This window comes from Pipistrellus kuhlii, unplaced genomic scaffold, assembly GCF_014108245.1.
Source record: "Pipistrellus kuhlii isolate mPipKuh1 unplaced genomic scaffold, mPipKuh1.p scaffold_m20_p_7, whole genome shotgun sequence".
Lineage (NCBI taxonomy): Eukaryota > Metazoa > Chordata > Mammalia > Chiroptera > Vespertilionidae > Pipistrellus > Pipistrellus kuhlii.
In genome coordinates this window covers 19,472,569-19,493,761 of record NW_023425573.1, presented here as the reverse complement: position 1 = coordinate 19,493,761, position 21,193 = coordinate 19,472,569, and positions in this window count along the sequence as shown.

Genomic DNA, 21,193 nt, shown 5'->3' with positions numbered 1-21,193 from the left:
GTGTCCATAGGTAATGCATATGTGCATATAAGATTTTTGTTTAATTTCTTCCTGGCCCGCCACCCCCATCCCTCTGAGAATTGTCAGCCTTTTCCATTTCTATGCCTCTGATTCTATTTTATTCACCAGTTTATTCTGTTCATTAGATTTCTTATTTGTTTGATTTTTAAATTCACTTGTTGATAGATATGTATATGTTGCCATTTTGTGGTTCATATTTTTAGTCTTTTTCTTCGTCTTCCTCTTCTTAAAGAATACCCTTCAGCATCCTATATAATCCCATATAATAAAAGGCTAATATGCTAATAGACCAAATAGCAGAACAACTGACAACTAGTCGCTATGATGTATCTTGACCACCAGGGGGCATGCGTGGAACATGGAAGGAATCAGGCACAGAGGGATGGTGGAGTAGGTGAGTTGAGGCACCAGACCAAGGCATGGCACTGGTGGCTATCATTGGGGCGAGCCTCTGGTGGTTACTGAAAATTCTTTGCTCCTGAGTGCCACGGTCCTGCCCGGAGCTTGCACCTGCTGTTAGCACCAGTCCTGCTCATACCCACTGCCAGCACCTGGTGCTGGTCCTGATCACTCAGCACCATCAGTGGATTTGAACGGAGGCTGCCAGCCCTAATCGCCCCTAAGGGATTCTCCACCTCCCCCTGCTTCTCAGGAGTGATTGTGACTCTGAGGGGCAATTGGGGTAGCAGCTGCCACTTGCACTGCTGACTGCACTGGCCCCGCTTATACAAGCTGTTGGCACCAGCCCCAATGGCTCCATGCCTTTAGCAGGTGAGAGCAGGACAGGCGCTGTCAGCATGTGGGAATGGTGGCAGCAGGAGCTGGGCTGCTGGCAGACAGAGAATGGGGCTGCAGAGGATAGGCCGAGACCCACCACTGTGCCTACTGCAGCCTCAAGGCCCACAGTTCCTTTTAAAGTGCATGAATTCATTCACTGGGCCCGTACTTTAATATAATACTGGTCTGGTGGTGATGAACTCCTTTAGTTTTTTTTTTTTTTTTTTTTTTTGTCTGTGAAGCTCTTTATCTGACTTTCAATTCTAAATGATAGCTTTTTTGGATAGAGTAATCTTGGTTGTAGGTCCTTGCTATTCATTACTTTAAATATTTCTTGCCACTCCCTTCTGGCTTGCATAGTTGCTGTTGGGAAATCAGCTGACTGTCATATGGGCACTCCCCTATAGATAACTAATTGCTTTTCTCTTGCTGTTTTTAAGATTCTCTCTTTGTCTTTAGCATTTTAATTATGATGTGTCTTGGTATGGTCCTCTTTGGGTTCCTCTTGTTTAGGGTTCTCTGTGATTCCTAGACTTGTAAGACTATTTCTTTCAACAGGTAGGAGAAGTTTTCTGTCATTATTTCTTCAAATAGATTTTCAATATATTGCTCTCTCTCTTCTGGAACCCTCATAATTTGAATGTTGATATGCTTGAAGTTGTTCCAGAGGCTCCTTACACTATCTTCATATTTTCAGATTCTTTTTTCTTTTTGTTCTTCTGGTTGGGTATTTTTTTGCTCCCTTCTATTTCAAATCGTTGATTTGATTCTTGGGATCCTCTAGTCTACTGTTGAATCCCTGTATATTATTCTTTATTTCAGTCAGCGTATGTTTAATTTCTGACTGGTCCTTTTCCAAGTGTTAGGCATTCTCACTAAGATCCTTGAAAGTCTCACTAAGTCCCTTGAAGGTTTCTAGAAGATTCTTGAGTAACCTTATAACTGGGTTTTGGACTCTATATCCAGTCATTTTCTTTCTTCCATTTTTTCCATTTGTGACATATTTCTTTCTTCAACCCCTAATGACTACCTTCCACTGTGTCTGCATCTTGGCTGCTTCCCTGTGTTTGTTTCTGTGTATTGAGTAGAGTTGCTAAATCTCCTTAAGTTGATAGAGTGGTCTTGTGTAGTAGGTATCCTATAGGACCCAGTGTATCAGCCTCCTCAGTCACCTGAGGTAGACACTATAGGTGCACTATGAGTGGGCTATGAGCACAGTCTTGTTGTAGTTGAGATCTGATTGCTGTTGGTGTCACTGGGAGTAATTGACCCCCAGGCCAATTGGCTATGAGGACCAGTTGCAACTACAGTGGGAGAACTGATGTGTAGGGAGACACCCTTATGGAGCAGGACTTGCTTCAGTGGGGCTTTGGTGCTCACTGAGTCTGCCCCTTGAGTGTGTCGCTTATGTATGTGTATAATTGTAATCTGGTATGGTCTCATACTGACCATTGGGAACACTGGCACTTGGTTCTCCAGGGAGGTGCAAATTCATCCACTGCCTGGGACACCCAGTAGGAGCTACAGAGAAATAAACAGATTCCTCCTCTTTGTATTGGGTTTGGAAGTGCCCAGACAAGGTCCAGCCATGAAGCAAGGCAGGCTGGTGCTGGTGCTAGGTCTTGGGACTTTTATTGATAGATTTGGGCTCCCTGACCCAGTTGTAGCTTACTTGAGATTTTCAAGGCAAAAGCTGCTGCAGGCAGCTTGGGTGGGGTTGTAAATTGAATGGGGCGGGATCTCAGGGAATCACCAGGGCAGAGCAAACAGATATGGCTGCTAGTCAGCCCTCATACTGGGGAGATACCAGCATAGGAACAATGACCATTGCAAGCAACTTAGTCTGAGAGAAAGCTGCCCCTGAGTTCCTGTTGATGCTAGACAGTCCAGTTTCTTCTCATATGCGTCTGTGTCCCTTAGAGCCTTGCCTAACACTGGTGCTCGGAGGAAACATAACCTTATAAGTTCAGTTCATGGTACCGGCCTTTTAAGAGGAACAGCTGGGTCTCCAGCAGCCTCTATTTCACTGAGCCCCAATCCCCACTGTTTTTTACAGCCTGCAGTTCGAACTGCCCAAAAGGACTTCTTTTCCCAGCTCTGGGATCTTGGGCTGGGTCCTCTTGCTCCTCTAGGTGGTTTCTACAGAAACTATTTCCCTCCAGATTAAAAAAGCGGCCCACGTGAGCAGCCAGACCAGCCCAGTTCTGTACTTCTGCACCTTCTACTTGTCTCAGTGCTTTCTCCTTTACTTCTTTAGTTGCTGGACTTCCATTTAGTCAGCTTTCCAGCAGTTCTGGATGATGGCTCTGTATTTTAGTTCTAATTTTGTTGTTGTTGTGGGAGGCAGTGAGTACAGGCATTTGCCAACACCACCATCTTGGTTCTTTCCATTATGCATTCTTTAAATTGTACTCTGCTTTGGAGATTCACAAATTATAATAATTTTTTTCTCCTTTGCTTCTTGTAAGATAAGTACAATGTTGACTGTATAATCCAGATTCCAAGTTTGTATTGTGATTTGCTCAATCATGCTATTAGACAATATTAGAATTGCCTCATTTTTATGTTACAGTGAGTTGGTTTTTGTTGGATATTTTGCCCTTAATGCCTCTTTTATATTTAGGTGATTTTGTTTCCAAATATATAGCATTCCAAAATGACTGAAACTAAATCCAGGGCCCCAAATAATGTGTGGAAATATCAGTTTCACTGCTCTCCTGTTAGAACTGAATTTTATTATTTTTTGAATTGGTAAAAATGTGTACCTCCTCTTAAAAAAATCTAATTTGTAGTTCCTTAATATTAGAAAAATTGTCTATTTTACCTTTTTTCATTTTTTAGCAGACTAAGTGTGCTCCTTCTTATTTGGAGTTGCACAATGAATGAAGGATGGTGCATAAACTTAAACTATGTTAAAGAAAATCTTGATATGAAAATAGTAGCAAAAATAAATTCTAGCACCATATAGCTCCTTTTATGCCTGTGGTCCATAGTGTGGCTTTTTTTTTTCTTCAGTGTGTGACTTTTTTTTTTTCTGTAAGATTCTTCTGTGAGTAAATGAGGAACACTATGGATCAGTTTGAAAGATGAGGAGAATAAAAAGGATAGTACAATTGCTATGTCATGGCAAAGGACACGGATCAGGTTTCCTCACTGGTTCTCACTATAGGGTATTCTCATTGCAACAGCTTCCAGCTCATCCTTAACCCTCTCCAAATTCTTCAGGCATCATTGCTGTTCCCTTTGTGCTTTGACTATATGCACAATTATTTATTGTACACCTAGAGAGTCGGGGGAAAAATCAGTTGGACCAGTTTGGCAATATGTTTGGGTGGGAAAGGCCCTTGTGAATTTAATCTGTTCTCAGAACTAAAATGATTTACATATGCATCAAAGAGCCAAACCAGTTTGTGCATGTAGACACCAGCTCAGACAGACTGATTGTCGTTAGTGAGATATTTAATATTTAGACTTAGCTCTGTTCCCTGGGAAACCTGATTTATGATTTAGCTCTGTGAGAAATCCTGGCCATGAACCATGGATTTTAAATTCTTTGACAGTCTGAAGTTCATCCCTTCCCAAACCATGTTTCCTCATGAGCTCTGTGGGAAGTTGTCTTAACTTACAAATGCAGGTGCTTTCTCCCATTTGCCATCATGGAACAGGCCAACTTGAAAAGCAGCACCTACACAAACTGGGCTTCCTCCTGAGATGGATGGGAAAATGTTCAGTCTTTCAGGTCAAAGCACCGAATTACCTTCTCCTGCCACAATCAGAGTCCTTGATCCTTTTGTAAGAGTAGGAAGTGCTCCATTACACAGCTGGGAGGGAATTGATTTTTAATGGCATGCAGCTCAGTGAATTTTTTGGAGTTTAACTAAGTTTTTGGAAAACCACTAAGTATCCATATTTCCCTAGTGTCTCTCTCCCATAACCTTCTGCTTTACATGAGGAGAGATGGGGAAGAAAGCAGATTGAGGACATACTTGTCTTAGAGTTCAAACGTTTGGACTGAATTCATTAGCAGAAATGCTGCAGATTGTTAAACAACAAACCTTTTCAGTTGGGAGATAAAGTAATGAGAAATGACAGGAGAGAGGTAGGAATGCTGACAGCAAAACAGCAAGAGTGAGCCCGATACGATCTTAGGGAATCTGAGACAAAACGGGTTTGGTCTTATGATACCTCCTTCACTCTCTGCCCAAGACCTGGCCTGGGCACTTGCCAGTGCCTTCTGTTGTGAAGGAGACCTGGCCCAGTTCCTTTGTTCCTTTGTTCCTTTCCCTACCTTACCTGTAAGAGGGCTCTGGGTTCCGCCCGCCCCCTAGCCTTGGATGCTGCAAGGCTAAGACCCTGCTCTGCTGTTTCTGAGCACCTGAGAGTAATTAAGTGGCCTCTCCTACCTAGAGCTGAACGGACTAGTTCCAAAATTATACTTTCCTGGAACATCTTGTTGAACTGGAATGTTTGGCAGTTAAGAAACCACTGCTCACACCTGAACAAATCAATCTGTTTTTCCTGAAATGTATTCCATGCTCCCCACCTGGCCCATGCCAAGGGAACTGGCAGACCCAGTTGTCTGGCTGACGCAGACTGTGAGGGGATCATTATATTATTTGTAGAGAACAAAGTTAAAGGCTGTGGAAAATCAAGAGTTACACTGATTGGTCTGAAGTCTGATCATAGAGGCAGATCAGATGAAAAAACAAAACAAAACAAAACACACACACAAAAAAACCACACACACCAAAAAACAAAAAACAGAAAAGAAAGACTAGAGGGCATGGCCAAAAATCTTTACAAAGGTAAGTCTACCTCTAACAAAGTTGATTTTCCAAAGAAACAAAATTCTTGAATTATAAAATAATTCTTAGGTGGCCTATATAAAACACACACACACACACACACACACACACACACACACACACACCACACATACTACACACATACACGGAATCTCTATTATCACATCCTACCCCTTTTGTTGGAAAGTAAGTAAATTCTTTCACAATTCAGACTTCTGGCCTACAATTTTATTACCATTATTATTATTTGCTGTACTACTTGCCACATCTTTTTCTTTGGGCCAAAGGCAAGAACTCCGTGATAATTTGTAGGGCAAGCTGAGAAAAAGAGTGTGGCCAACTTAAGTCAAAACAAATGCTTAAAAAGCACTTAACTAAATGAACTTTTGAAATGGTTCTCCCATATGCAAACCTAAAGGTAATATTTTTTTGGGGGGGAAAAACAGGACAAATTAGAAGCATTTAGGAAGACAAATGTATTAAAACTGGAAGGCATAATATTCCCCCTAACATCCCATTTCCAGGGATTGAGTTGGCTCCTTACTTTCTTGTCACTATAGGCAAGACTGCCCTGGAAATGTTTCAAAAAACCACTGTGACTGAAGTACGAAATGCATTGTGAGATTGGTCCCCAACTGCCCTCCCTGCCCAGGAGGGAAAGGTCTCTTTGGTAGCCATAGGGTGACGCCGGAGAATCCTGGGGTCACCACCTGCAACCAGTGGGGAACTGCACAAAATTGGTGCTCTGGAACTGGCCCTCTGCCCGGGACTATCAGATATGGCAGGCAATTACTTTTCCAATGCCATGGGAAAATAGTTCTTCTCTAGTAAACAGATAAACATGGCCACAGAAAACCCAGAGAGAGACAGAGTCCTATTGTGATCTAGCTTTATTTCATTCCATCAAGCAGTTTTGACTTTTGACTAATGCCAGCCCTCTCTCAAACTACCCTTCTCCACCTTATGCCCCTAAGTATTTGCCCCAAAGCAGTAGTATGGTACCAGACATTAAAAATGGCCTTCTAAGCTTTAAGAGCTTATGTCCTCTTTCCTTTATTTTTCTTTGTTGGAAAGGAAAATCCAGTTTTGTATTCATGACCATCTTAACTTTATAAGTTATAATAAACATTTTGTAGGCTGATATAGTAGGGGATGGAATTTTAGATTGGGGGAGCTAAACACAACTTTGGCTTTGGATGGTAAATGGAGTTGTAAATGTTTAGAATGAACAATCTGATTCCATACACTCTGATGTAGGGCTGTCAATCATGGCTCCAATGGTGATTCCTGTCAGAGGCTGGAATAACCAGTCAGGTTGCTCCCTCTTGATCCAGGTGTTAAGTACAGTAGCTGGCACTCACTGATCTAGGTTATGTAATCTTACAAGAAATACCGTATTGTTCGGACCATAAGACGCTCCGGACCATAAGACGCACCAGTTTTTAGAGAAGGGAAATGAAGAAAAAAAGATTCTGAAACAAATAGTGTCCTAAAATATTTTATGTGCATTAAAACCCAACATCACAGTCATAAACACATGTAATCAACCCTGTAAAGTAAACAGCAGCATTTAGAACCATTTTAAAGTCGGGCAAGCACACAGAGACCACACAGAGCTGGGCAAGTAAAAAAAATTTTTTTTTAAAGTATATGTGTAGGCTATATTTGGACCATAAGATGCAGGGACTTTTCCCCCCCACTTCTGGGGGGAAAAAAGTGCGTCTTATGGTCTGAAAAATACGGTATGCAACGTCATGAAAAGTTAATAGCATTCAAGACTCAGTACTGCTAGGGATGGATTTCGATTGTGCTTCTTGCTGGTTGGTGGCTTCGGTTGCTAATATAATATATGTGCTTATTTCAAAAGACAGTTTTAAACTACAGTTACATTTTATGACTCCTTTAAACATACTTCTCACAAATCCTGTATCACCGAGGAGCGTATTGGTGTAATCTTTTATGGAGTGCAGCCCTTGTCCTGTTTATGACCCACAACTGATGCACTGGCCCCAGAATGTGATTTCTCTGAAGCACTGCAGGACAAGTATCTCAGCCTCTATGACAGGAAGGCAGTTCACAGAATTGTTTTACTGCTCTGAACGTGCCCCTGTGGCCAGCAATGCAGATAGGAAACAAGGCTTCCCACGGCTTCTGCTCCTGCAGGAAAAGCACAGGCTGTTTTAGAGAAGGTAGTTCTAATTGATGCAAACCATCTTGAATTGCTGAAGTTCTAATGGACTTGAAAAAGCCTCTGGAGAATCAAAGGAAGAGCAAAGATGATGTAATGGTCTTGAAAAGATAAAATACAAATGAAATGAAAAGGGCTATAATTCATTTCAGAAAGAGATGTCAACTCTTAGTGGATAAAGTTGCCAGATAATCTTTCTCATTTCAAAATCATTTTGAGGGGCAAGGGGCTTGGGGGGGAATGTGAGAGGCTTTGGGCGGAAGGAGGACTGTCAAACAATCAGTGCCATCTAGAGGTTGTAGAAGGTACAGACAGAGAATTTTAGCAAACCTGGGAACTAACTTTTGCAACTCTAGTGCCTGAGAAAGGCCAAGCTCTAGATTCCTAGAGAAGGAAGGTTGGTTTGAACTTATATATCAATTTTCTCACTGACTAATGAGCATAAAGTGATATGGCAGAAGTTTTAAATATTGTTGCTGAACACTAAACAGATATTAGTTAAGCCCCTAGAAGTCATATATAGCAAATAAGCCCTTTAATGTATTTTAAACACATCAATTTTGTAAGTTTCAGCAATGTCTGAGTCAAAACTACCAAATGATATTTAAGGATAAAGAGCTGCATCAATATCAAAATATCGTGTTAATGTGAGTTTTGTCACCTGTAAACAATAAGCAGATTCTTAAGTAAGACTACTGTCCCGAGGCTCTTTTTTAGAGGAGCAAAATAGAATCAAAGAGTCTAGGAAATTAGGCAGGAAAAGTTACATCTTTATTTTCAGTGCTCTAAATCTGAAATCTAACATTTCCCTCAATTAAAAATGCAGAGTACAGACCACCGTAGTGTTAGCAATTCCTGGGACTTTGATACCAAAAGAAATCAGATATTTTTGTATCATTGTATATGTTCTTAGCTACTTATAAAGAATAGTAGTTATTAGACCTGACATCAGATACTCTTATTTAATGGTAACAAAGAAGTAATTATATTACCATGTCATAAGTTTAACTTTAAAAGCATTTAAATAACTGTTTTCAGTAGAATTTATTCTCTTTGTAGTTTTAGGTATTTTATTAAAGACATTGACACATTAGTCTAAGTGAGAGTCTGAAGTCTTCATTAGATTCTTGAAAGCCAAAGGGGTTCATGTGCTCAAATGGAAAGAACCCTGATCTAAAGAAATGGTTGAATCATGGAATTGCAATGCATAGTAGTTAAGCAGTTAAGATCTCAGCCTCCTGATTCAACTACTTGGCTTCAAATCCCTCTCTGGTTGAATCTTTTAATTAGCTGCTCTGTGCTTCCAGTGTACCCATCTATGACACCTACCTCACTGGAGAAGTGTGAGATTTATTTATTTACTTTCTATTGATTTTAAAGAAAAAGGAAGAGTTGGGGGGAGGGGGGAAGAGACATCAGTGTGTGAGAGAAACGTCCATTAGTTGCCTCCTGTATGTGCCCTGACTGGGGATCATACCTGCCAGCCACCTTTTGGTGTACAGGATGATGGTCCAAATAAATGAGCCACACTGGGCAGGGCAGGAGATGTGTGAGTTTTACATGAGTTGATACATGTGAAGTGTTGAAACGAGCATCTGACCTTTAGAAGTTCTCAGTGTTAGTGCAGTAATTAAGTCTGGAAACTTCTAGTCCAAATCTCAAGTGAGATAAATGACCTAAATGTACAATCTAAACTACCAGCAGTTTTCACTAATAAACACGCTTTGACAAATATTTAATTAGGAAGTCAATATTTCAAATAGGAAATGAACCTAGGCATGTATTTCATAGACTTAACTAATACTTAAAACAACCTTAAGAAGGCATTAGTAACCCCATTTTTAAAACCTTGTGTAAATCAGTCAAGTCCCTGATTCAGTCATATAGAAGTGATTAGAAAACAAAATATTTGGGGGCTTATTTGTCATTCACTTAATCTTCAAAATCCAAAAGCTTTAGGAGTTCTCAAAATATACTTAAAAGATAAGACTTTAAAAGTTGGAGGAGAAACTATATCCACATTTGTAAAGAGAACTAATTTACAAGGCTAGGATAACCTAATTTGAGGGTTAATCCCACACCAGAGGGGAAGAAAGTAAGCTGAGTGCTTTCACCCAAATGAACTCATCCAATCTCTACAACACACTTAGGAATCCTGGCTTTTCCTACACAAATATTTTCAGTGCATGCTATGTTTTAGACAGTTTAGATTAGAAGAGTAAAGAACATAAAATTCTTGTTCTCATGGAATTTACCTGCCCATTTGGCTGATGGAGACACAGAGTCAAAGGATATGTAATAACTCACGTTAAATTCAAAGAGCTACTGAGACCCAGCAGAGGATGGGAAATGAAGTTCTGCTGATAGTGCAGCACCTTCAGTGTTTTCTGGGAAAAGCCAGGTGTGCTTTTGAAGGTGAAGATTCCTTTGTCCGTCAACATAGCAGCACAGAGAATGCTCTCCTGCCACCGGACCTTCTGTTTGTTGTTTACGGATTAATTTCAGTGGAGAAGCATTGAAATTGGCATCAAGAGATCTATGTTAGATTCCCAACTTTGCCACTTGCTAGCTGTGTGGCTGAGTTTAAATGTGTTCAACATCCTGGTAAAAATTAGTTATGTCACAAGGCTCTCGTGGGATAAGCTAATGTTTATGAACATCTAGAAAAAAGCCTGGTCCACAGTAGGTATACAATAACTCTGAGGCAGATATAGTATGATCTATTATTACTCACAAGGAAGCAGTGGCTCTCATGAGTGAAATAGCTCTACTTACCTTTTGTTGTTGAGTCTTCTCTTTATCTCTAATTTAGATAGCATCTGCCAATCAGGGTGGTGGTTGAAGTTTCAGCACTAGACCATGTAATGCAGCTAATAGGGTGTCAGGCACAAAACAAGCAGTCATGAAATTGTACCTATTGTGATCATTACTGCTTATGAGTCTAATAAAACATGTATTAACGAGGCAATTTATAAAATGTGTGACAAATTTGGATTAAGATGCTATTGATGTTTTCAGTACAAAGACTGACATCTTGATAAAAAAAAAAAAGCACGAGAAAGAGAAAGCATTAAAAAGGCTAGAAATGATAAATTTAAAGGAGGATATAAGAATAACAACTAAGTATGGGTAGTTCTTCCTTTGTTAATTAAGAATTCAGGAGATGTTAATAAGTACCCCTCCAAAAATATGTCTTCACATTTCAGATTTTTCTTTAAAGGGGAAATAATGTAAATACCGTTCATGAGGTGTTAGAGATTTCTAGAAGAGAGAACACGTTTTTGGGGGACAAATTTTCCCATGGACTTCACAATTGTCTGATAAATGTGGATGTATTCATGGTACAGCAGGACTGGGTCTTTAAAACTGAAAAAGTTTGGCCCTGTGAGCACAGACTGTTATTGATGGGAATTAAGTGGAAGGGGAATTGATTTTTATTTATTAATTTTAAAAAATCTATTAGGGTGATATTGGTTAATAAAATTCTATAGGTTTCAGGTATACAATTCTATCCCACATCATCTGTATATTGTATTGTGAGTTCACCAGTCCAAGTCAAGTCTCTTTCCATCATCCTTTATCCCTTTTTAGGAGAGTTTATTTTAAAACAATATTTGGAGCGGCCCTGGCTGGGTCCTGATATACAAAGGTTACCAGTTGGATCCCCTGTCAGGGCATGTACAAGAATCAAACAAGTACAGAGACAAGTAGAACAACAACCTGATGTCTCTCTCTTTCTTTAAAAATAAATAAATAACCCCCCACAAAAACATATCAATATTTGGAAAACCAGGATTTAAATGTAAATAATTGGCCTCAAGTTATCTGTGCAAAGTTAGTGGCCTGGAACTTCTTCATAAGGTTGGGTCTAGATTTACTCCTCACCTTAAAGCTCCATGAAGGAGGGCCTGGTGGTAAGGAACACGTTATGGACATCATGCTGTCAAACTTTCTGCTTGGTTGAGGAGTTATTTCCTTTTCCCATCTCCCTCTCTCTCTCTCTCTCTCTCTCTCTCTCTCTCTCTCTCTCTCTCTCTCTCTCTCTCTCTCTCTCTCTCTCTCTTTCTCTCTCCCTTCCCCTCTCACCCCCCCAAAAAAATCTCATCAGCTCTTCTTATTGTGTAGTAATGAGCATGTGAGGACCTCAGCCTTTATTGCATTCCTCTGGGAGAAAGAAGGGGTTTCTTCTGTAAGAGAGAAGACGGAGTCAGTGGCTCATGCTAAGCTATTCTTTCCATTGAAATGAATTCTAACTCTGTGTGATGAAGCTCCATGAGGCCAAGCCTGGAGGCTGCCCTGGGGCTTTAAGAACTGCTCTCACCTTCTGCAATCCGGGCAGGTTTCCAGCCTGGCCTCCTTTTTAACTGCTTCCCAGAATTTCCCTGTCCTGGAATCCTTAGTGACTTCTGATCCTTCTGAACAGCTCCCTTCTTAATTAGGATATGCTTACCGCCCTATCAGGCTCAGCGCCTGATCTCTTGGTCACTAACTGTGACTCGATTTTCTTAAATTTTGCCAGGGAGGAGCCAGTTGCAGGCTGCCTATTCCTATTCTGCTGCCTCTCAGTGCCCCCTACTGGCCAAAGATGTTACTTCAGTAAACCGTTGGAATTTAGATTCTATCTTAGAAAATCTGATGAGGTTTTTTTTTCAGTCTGGCTTCCAAGCAGATAGTTAAGTTAAAAAAATAAATAAATAAAAAGAGAGAATGAAATATTATTTTTGTTTTTATTCAAATCTTAAATATAGGTAATTATATTGAAAACATTTCTGCTTAGGTAATTTGATTTCAGTGGATTACGCAAAAACAAGTGGTTTTCCCCCCCCCCTCATTATTCAGAATAGCATCTTTTGATTCTCATTCTCTAGATAACCGCATAATTCTGCCTTTTACATAGTTCCAAGGGTCTTGCACATGAATCTGAGCTTCTGTCACATACTTCCAGGTCATGCCTATGCTGCTGGTTCTCTGTGGACCACAGTTTGAGTAGCAAGCAATCAAATCATCTGATTAAAGGGACTCCTTTTAATTAAAGTGTAAGTGACTGTTAGACCCAACACAGCTGGTGTTTGCATTTTAATGGAGTGCTGCTCTTTCCAGCAACCCTGGGAGATTTCAGGAAGCACAATTGTGTAACCTGTACTTTTCCTTTTAAACTTACTTCCTTTACTGAAATGATGAGGTGGGAGGGATAAGCTTAATTCCAAAAATGTGCAAAGGGTTGTTTTTTTTTTTTTTTTTTTTTGGTTTTTCATATCTTCTCTGTGCACCTTTTAGCTGAGGCTCATTCTCTGCCTCCATAGCTCTTTTACAGTCTGTAATTCAAAGGCATGAAAAAGCTATAAGTTTTTATAGTATTATTTAATATTTACATGTTCTTTTTCAGGATACAATATTTATAAATTCTGGTAATTGATGGTTTTTGTCTTCATTTTGTTACAAAATTCAAGTACATATGGTATGTTTCTTGACCCAGTGCTTGAGTATCCAAAGTTAGCTTCTAAAAACGAGTAAAGCTTTTTTAGAAGCTTTACTCAATTCAATTAAAAAAATAAAAATACTAGTAAAGCTTCAATAATTTTAGAGATAAAAGACAAGTAATCAGCCGAAACTGGTTTGGCTCAGTGGATAGTGTGTTGGCCTTTAGACTGAAAGGTCCCAGATTTGATTCCGGTCAAGGGCATGTACCTTTTTTTGTGGGCACATCCCCAGTGTGGGGTGTCCAAGAGGCAGCTGACTGATGATTCTCTCTCATCGATGTTTCTAACTCTGTATCCCTCTCTCTTCCTCTCTGAAAAAAAAAAAAAAAGACAAGTAATCAATGGGTTACAAAATTTGTACTATTGTGAATTGAACAATATCAATTTAATAAGAACTGGCACTATGAGAATTTGGTTCTGTTTCAGCTCTGTCTTCTCTAGCTGAGTGATCCTGAGAAGCAGCAATAAAAACGGGCTTCCGTTTTCCTATCTGTCATTTCTTTTCATTAGTTGAACAAATATTTGTGAACAAATATTTATTGAGTACTTGCTATGAGGTCTTTAGACATCTAGTAAGTACTTAATACTGAAATATTGATCAAGTTCTTATTTGTGTTCGTCACAGGAGTTTTGAAGTTTGCATGTATTTGCTCCCAGAAAGTAATTTAGGCACACAGAATAAGGACTCTACTTTTTGCTATGTGCTCCTTGATGTAGGAGGCATCGCCTCCAGTTTCCGGTTGCTTTCCTCAATGTAAGCTTGTGTCTGGATGTCCTGAAGACTCAGCAGGCTGGGTTTTGTAGCAACTTCCTCTGTTGGGTGATGGCCAAGGAAGGTGTCCAGTTGCATGTGTGTAAACTGTGTCTGGTGAGCTGGGGCTGTTAGAACTTGGGTGGGCTCAACTGTAAGGGATGCTGGCACAGGCCAAGAGGAAGTCCTGGAGAAACCTAGGACCAGATGGGACCAGGCCTAGGAAACTTTCCCAGCTGAAGGGCCTGCTCCAGGGCCAAGGATGTGATTTGCAGTCTCAGAAAGGTCAATCCATGTCATAGATCCTGAGCATAAGCACATTTTGAATGGGGCTCCTTCCAACAACTGGGAACAGAGGGAACAAGCTACAACCTTCAGGGGAGGGACAAGGGCAAGAATGCCGCAAGGTGTTGAATTTCTGCCCAATGAGCTTTGATGGTTCTAGGCAAAGTTCCAGACCCAACAGTGGTCTGGGATACTAAGTAGGAAATTGAGGATGAAGTCTGATGAGAGAACAGGGCTGTGGCCTGGTTTCAGGGCTCATCAGACACCAGGCCTGCAGCAGCAAGATGAATTCCAGACTCTACACATTAGTACTAATCCCTTCCCTGGTCAGAACTGATTGACTCAGAGCCTGGGCAGGGCCATGTCTGTAAGTGGCCAGGACTGGGAAGACAGGAATCCTGTGGGAGGAATTAGGTGATTATTCTGATTAATATCCTCAGTCCCAATGTGGCCACCTCCACCCCACCCCTTACTGGGGCATTACATTATGCTGGTAGAGAATCACTCCCTTGTCTTGGGAAAGCGTTTAACAAGAGTAATTTTGTCAAGTGTTAATACTTCTGAGAGATGTAACATCTTAAGCTCCACTTCCCTTTTTCTGTACTGAAAATTCTGAGATAAATGTATTATCAATGTCCTCCTACCAAAGACCATCAGGGACACATCTATAGTTAAACAAGCTCAGTTGTTTATTCTTTGCAAGTAGGGAGAGCACATACTCTTGGGGATCTATGTGATGTCTTGGTGAGAAGGTATTACTAATAAGTTATTATAGGACCTGGATTTTGATTGGGTGACTTCGGGGGAAGATCTAAGGAAGCAGGGATTTGTTCTAGAATTGCTTCTCTCAGAAAGCAGGGACATTTTTTTGATTAGACATCTCAATAACACAACCGTATCTATAGGGAGGGGAGTCTAGAGCAAGGTTAAAGCTGTAATTGGTAAAGAAACTGCAGTCAATCAGATTAGCCAAGAGTGACTGGAATGTTTGATTTTTTTTTTATAGATTTAATAATGATCACATTTCTGTCTACTCTTAGATAAAATTATGAAGTGCTCTTGTTTTGTCTCACATTATCATGGCTTCAGAGTGATTGTTTCTGAGGTATTGTCCTCTGAGGTCCTTTATGTCCACCAGGAGACACGATGGCCCAGCTATGAGCATCAAGTCTACACCTAACAATACCTCTAAGCCCAGTCGCAAGTGCCAGACCAGATCTTTGATGTCAATATACTCTGGCTTATCCATTCCTAGCAAACTAGAAAAAGTAGGGTTTAACATTTTTGATAGTCAAAGTTTTTGGGAACACAGAAAAACTCATGTTCTCATGCTAATATTTTGCATACTTCACTTTGCAGTCAGGAAATATAGTACATACCATAGCACTGCATTAATCCCACTCAGATGTTGTTATTTAAATTTTTAAAAAGAAGGGGTGATGGCATAGAAAGTTAGGAAAGTTGTCACAGACCATGCAAAAAGTGAACCAGGCAGAATGAAAAACACAGAGGCTAAGTTTTTCCAATCATACAGTAGTGGCTGGCCACCAAAGTCAAGGCTGTCTGTTGCTAATGTACCCAAGGTGAAAATGGTGGATGATGTTGGCGATGAAGATGATGATAGCTTCAGGGTTAGGAATGTATCATAAGCATATCTGACTTAAATTTTTTTTCTTTTTATTAGAGAGAAAGAGGAAGGGACACACACACACACACACACACACACACACACACACACACACAAATTTGTTGTTCCACTTATTTATGCATTCATTGGTTGGTTCTTGCATGTGCCCTAACTATGGAGTGAATCTGCAGCCTTGGCATATAGGGATGATGCTCTAACCAACTGAGCTACCTGGCTGAAGTTTCTTTAACATTGATCTATTTTTTCTTTAACATAACTGATTATATAATTATCTATAAACTTTTTTTGAGCCAAATTATAGTTTTGGCCAGCTTTATTTCTCTGGACATGAGTCTCTTGAGTTTCCTGGTAATTCTATTAAGGAACATATCGTCATTCAATTTTTTAATACATTTATTCAATTCACTAGATTTTGTGCTACTCAAGGCAAGAACAATATCCTCCTGGGTTGCTAGAGTGCAATTCTGGATAAATATCTATAGGTGAAGGATGCTTATTTATTTTACAAGAGGCTATATCATTCCACTACTAAGACTATCACAAGCTCAAAATCTCATTATAATTGAAATGGTAACTCCCCAATTTTATTTCCTTCCCTGTTGAATGAAAACAAATATCTATAAGATACCTAGTTATAAATGTTTATAGCAGCATTATTCATAAACACTCAAACTGGAAACAACTTACGTGTCATCAATAGGTGAATAAATAACAAAATGTGATATATCCATAAAATGGAATATTACGTAGTAATAGAAAAGGAGTATTAATTTATGCATCAACATCGATAATTCTCAGAAACATTATGCTGAGCAGAATGTGCTGGACATGAAAGAGTACATACTGTATGATCCCACTTATGTGAATTTGTAAAATAAAAAATTTCGTTTATGGTCACAGAAAGCAGTTCATTGGTGATCTGGGTCTGAGAAGTAGAGGTTGATTGATGGAAAAAGGCACAAAAGAAGTTTTCAGGTGATGAAATTTTCTATATTTGATTGTGGTGGTGCTCACACGGGTTTATACCTTTGTCAAAACTCATTGAGCTTTACACCTGAAATTAGTGAATCTATTATATATATACCACACCTCAGTGAAGTTGATTTTTATATCCCTCTTCAGCCACTGTACTTTTTCATTTAAAGCGAAACTCAAAAGAACTGCCTATACTCTTCAATTCCTCTACTCTGATTCTTTTAAGAAGAAAAGACTCTTGTCAGTGTCATCTATGACATCCACTTTGTGACTCCAGTGGTCATTTCAAGTCCTCATCTCATGAAACCTCAGCAGAGCTTGACAGAGCTGCTCACTCCCTCTTCCTGGACACACTTTCATCAACTCTCAAAGTTTTCTCACATCGCCGGCAGCTCTCCCTCAGTCGTCTCCTTCTTTGCCTCCTCATCATATTTAGTCACTGAATTTGGAGGCTTATCCCTCAATGACCTCATCCAGTGAGGGTTTAAAATGTCACATCTGTGCTGATGATTCCCAGAGTTCTATTTCCTATACCCTGAACTCCAGATTCATATGACCAGCTACTTACTCACCAGGCCCATTGACTGTCTTTCTCATGCTCATCCTGTTCTCATCTGCACTCCTGATTTCAAGTGTCCCCACCCCACACAAATGGGGGTACTTGGTGATGAGGCCCCAAATTTGCCAGCCTTGGGTATCCTTGGGTGAGGGTGGTCCCTGGTTGGGAGGCTGTGAAGTGGGCCAAACTCTTGTGAGTATGTTCCTGAACTAAACTTATATTATAGGTAAAAACACTTTCTGCCTAACAAACCTGCTTCTCACACTGTATTCCTCAGGTTAGTAAAGGCAACTCCATCCTTTCAGTTCCTTAAGCCAAAACCTTGGAGTCATGCTTGGATCCTTTTTCATCCCACATTCACTCCATTGAAATTCTGCTGACTCTACCTCAAAAATATATCTAGAATCCAACAACATTCAGCAGTATTGTTTCAAACAGTTGTCTTGTGCATGGATGCTACTTGATGTCCTTTGATGAGTAAGCCATTGCTTTTGTGTTCTTCTGTAGTCTAATCCTCATATAGAAGTTTGCATAATCCTTTTAAAAAACAAATGCTCTAAGCTCCAAAGCTAGTGCTTAAAACCCACATCCTTTACCTAAAAGGCCTAACAAGAACTGGACTCCTGTTGTGCCCCCTTTCCTCATGCTGCTTCAGCTACACTGGCCACTTAGCCATTTTTGGAATGCACCAGGCATTCTTGTACCTCAGGGCCTTTGCATATCCTTTTCCCTCTGCATCTTTCTGGAATGCTCCTCTTTCTCTCCCTCCCCCCCCAAGATATACACATAGCTCCCTCCCTCACTTTTCAGGACTTCTTTGGAAAGATCTGAGACAGCCCCCTTGAACATTGCAGTCATTTTCATGCCTTTCTGGGATTATCACAGAACTTACCACTGTTCGAAATACTATATACCATACTTACGTACTTGTTTGTTGCACGCTTGCCTCCACTTGAATGGAAGTGCTCTAAGGCAGGATTTTTGGAGCTATTTCTTTGGCATTTTATCTGTAGTCCCTAGACTACAGTCTGGCATATAGGAGACTCAACAAATACTAGTATGTTGTTAATTAATGAATGGGAAGAAACTGAGGCATGGGGAAATTAAGCAGATTGATAAATGTTGTCTAATAGAGAAATAGAATTGCTCTTTAGAAAAATCATTATCCTACATTTGGATTTAATCCTCACTCTGTAGAATAACACTAAAATTCATTTTTTGTGTGTGAACTTGCATGAATGCCAAATAAACTTCCCCTCATTGGCAAGATGGCTCTAGAAATTAGTTACCAGTTTTAAGAGGTCTGTGATCGCTGATGAAAAAAAAAAATACAGGCATTCTACACCTACCTCAGAAATGATAATAATTTTTAGATGTTTCTGTTTTATTTGTATGTAAAGAAGCTGAAAGGATAATTGCTCAGTGATGGAATGATTAATGTGACATTTCAGCCCAATTTCTGCAAATGGGGGTACTTGGTGATGAGGCCCCAAATTTGCCAGCCTTGGGTATCCTTGGGTGAGGGTGGTCCCTGGTTGGGAGGCTGTGAAGTGGGCCAAACTCTTGTGAGTATGTTCCTGAACTAAACTTATAGGTAAAAACACTTTCAAGGTCTGCAGTATCCTTAAAAAAGAAAAAAAAAAAAAAAAAGAGTGAGCAAGTATCTACAATGTGACTTCAGAGATGGTGGTTTAAGCCTGCACACAAATAAAGCAATACTTCTGACATATTCCTGTGATTAAAGGTATTAGGTATTTTGTGACTGTAAGCTTACTCAGGTGTGCCACTTGTTCAATGTGTCATGACGCTCAGGTCTCCAGGCCATGCAGGTTTGCTGGGTAATTACCTTACTGAAAACCAGATTACTTATTGTTTGGATGTCAGCTCCCTGAGATTGTGCCAAATAACTCTCAGACAACTAGGAATTAGCAACAATACTTGCCTGATGAAGGAGCCTGCTTTTTTTCATGTCATGTGTGCTGTGAGGGTGGGCAAACTGGTTCAGGGAAGTGAACTTGGCTCCACCCTGCAGTAGCCCCACTGAGGAAATCACATGACCTTCATTTCCTCTGATGGATTGATGCTCTGAGATAGCTGTTGAGCCTTCCACCAAGAATGACTAATTGGACATTTGTCTTTCTGGCAATCCCTCTGCTTAGGAACTTCTGACGTGCTATTGACATCATGACATCAGAAATTAGATATTTTAGTCATTAGATCTGTTTTGAAAACTTGGATATGAATATAATATGATCAACTGTGGTCAGAAACTATTAATTGGAAAATTCAAGAAATAAACAAACTTTAAATTTCTCACTGTTCTGTTCTGAATAGTGTGATAAACTCTCCGGCCATCCCGCTCTGCTCCACCTGGATGAGAATCACCCCTTTTTGCCAGTGTATCCACACTGTAGATGCCCTTGACCTGTTAATTACTAACCCTCCTAGGTATAAGATCAACTGTCATGGGATAGCAGTGCTTGTGTTCAAGTAACTTTTATTTTACTTAATAATGGTCCCAATGTACAAGAGTAGCAATGCTGGTAGAGAAGCTGTAAAGTGTTTCCTTAGGTGAAAAGGTGAAAATGTGAAAATTCTTGACTTAATAAGGAAAGAGAAATAATGTATGCTGAAGTTGCTAAGAGCTATGGTAAGAACAAACCTTCTCTCTATGAATTTTCCTAATTTGTATATTAAACTTTGTCACAGATATGTATGTACCAGTATAGGGAAAAACATAGTACATTGGTTCAGTACTATCATGATTTCAGGCATTCACTGGGAGTATTGGAATGGATCCCCTATGGAAGAGAGAGAACTACTGTAAGTACTTACATACTAACTAGGAGGATATAATATATGTTTTAAAATTTGCTATTTGAATGAAAATATGCAAAATCCATTCATGTGGAGAAATTAGCTAGCTTCAAAATTGCTTTCTTCATGTCTTCTCCTTAAAGTGAACAAAAAAATAACTTTTTATTATAAATCCATGTAAAATAGTAAAGTGATAGTGTAGTTTATATTCAAAATGACTGGCAAAGTTTCCATTTCCTACATAGCTCTATAGCCTCTTCCTGAGAAAATAATCCAAGATGTTTCTTTCTCTGTACAAAGAAATGCTAAAAGATAGAAAATAAATTACTTCCATATATTTACATCTAATTAAGAAAAAAGATTGTATTTTTGAATATTATGCAAAAAAAGTATTTGTAGATGCTCAGCTTAAAATATGGAACCAGAAGATAAAAATGAAAAGAAACAAATTATGGTAAAGCAGTTTGATGGAATGACTGAAAAATAAACTTGCATGAAATAACTACTGACTTAGCCAGGGAAATAAAACATAAAGATCAGAACACTTCTAAATCAAAAGAAGAACTTGAAAATAAGCTGTAAAAATGGCTTCTTTTTGACAAGGACAAAATTAAGCACAAAGTCCTCTCTATATTTGCCACAAGTCAGCCCTCTTGTGGTAAATACAGATAATGACAGAAATGATAATTAGAAATTTCTGTATATAAGATATTTTTTTCAGAGTTAGAATTATATTGCTCTTATACTAAATTTCAGAGTATGTTTACTTAAAAAAAATCATCATGGTATTTTTAAGTACAAAGCAGAGTATAATATTAATAGTGGCTGTCAGGTCTCCTGGGCAAGGTTCTCAACCTGTGGAAACCTCTATCTCCATAAACATGAAA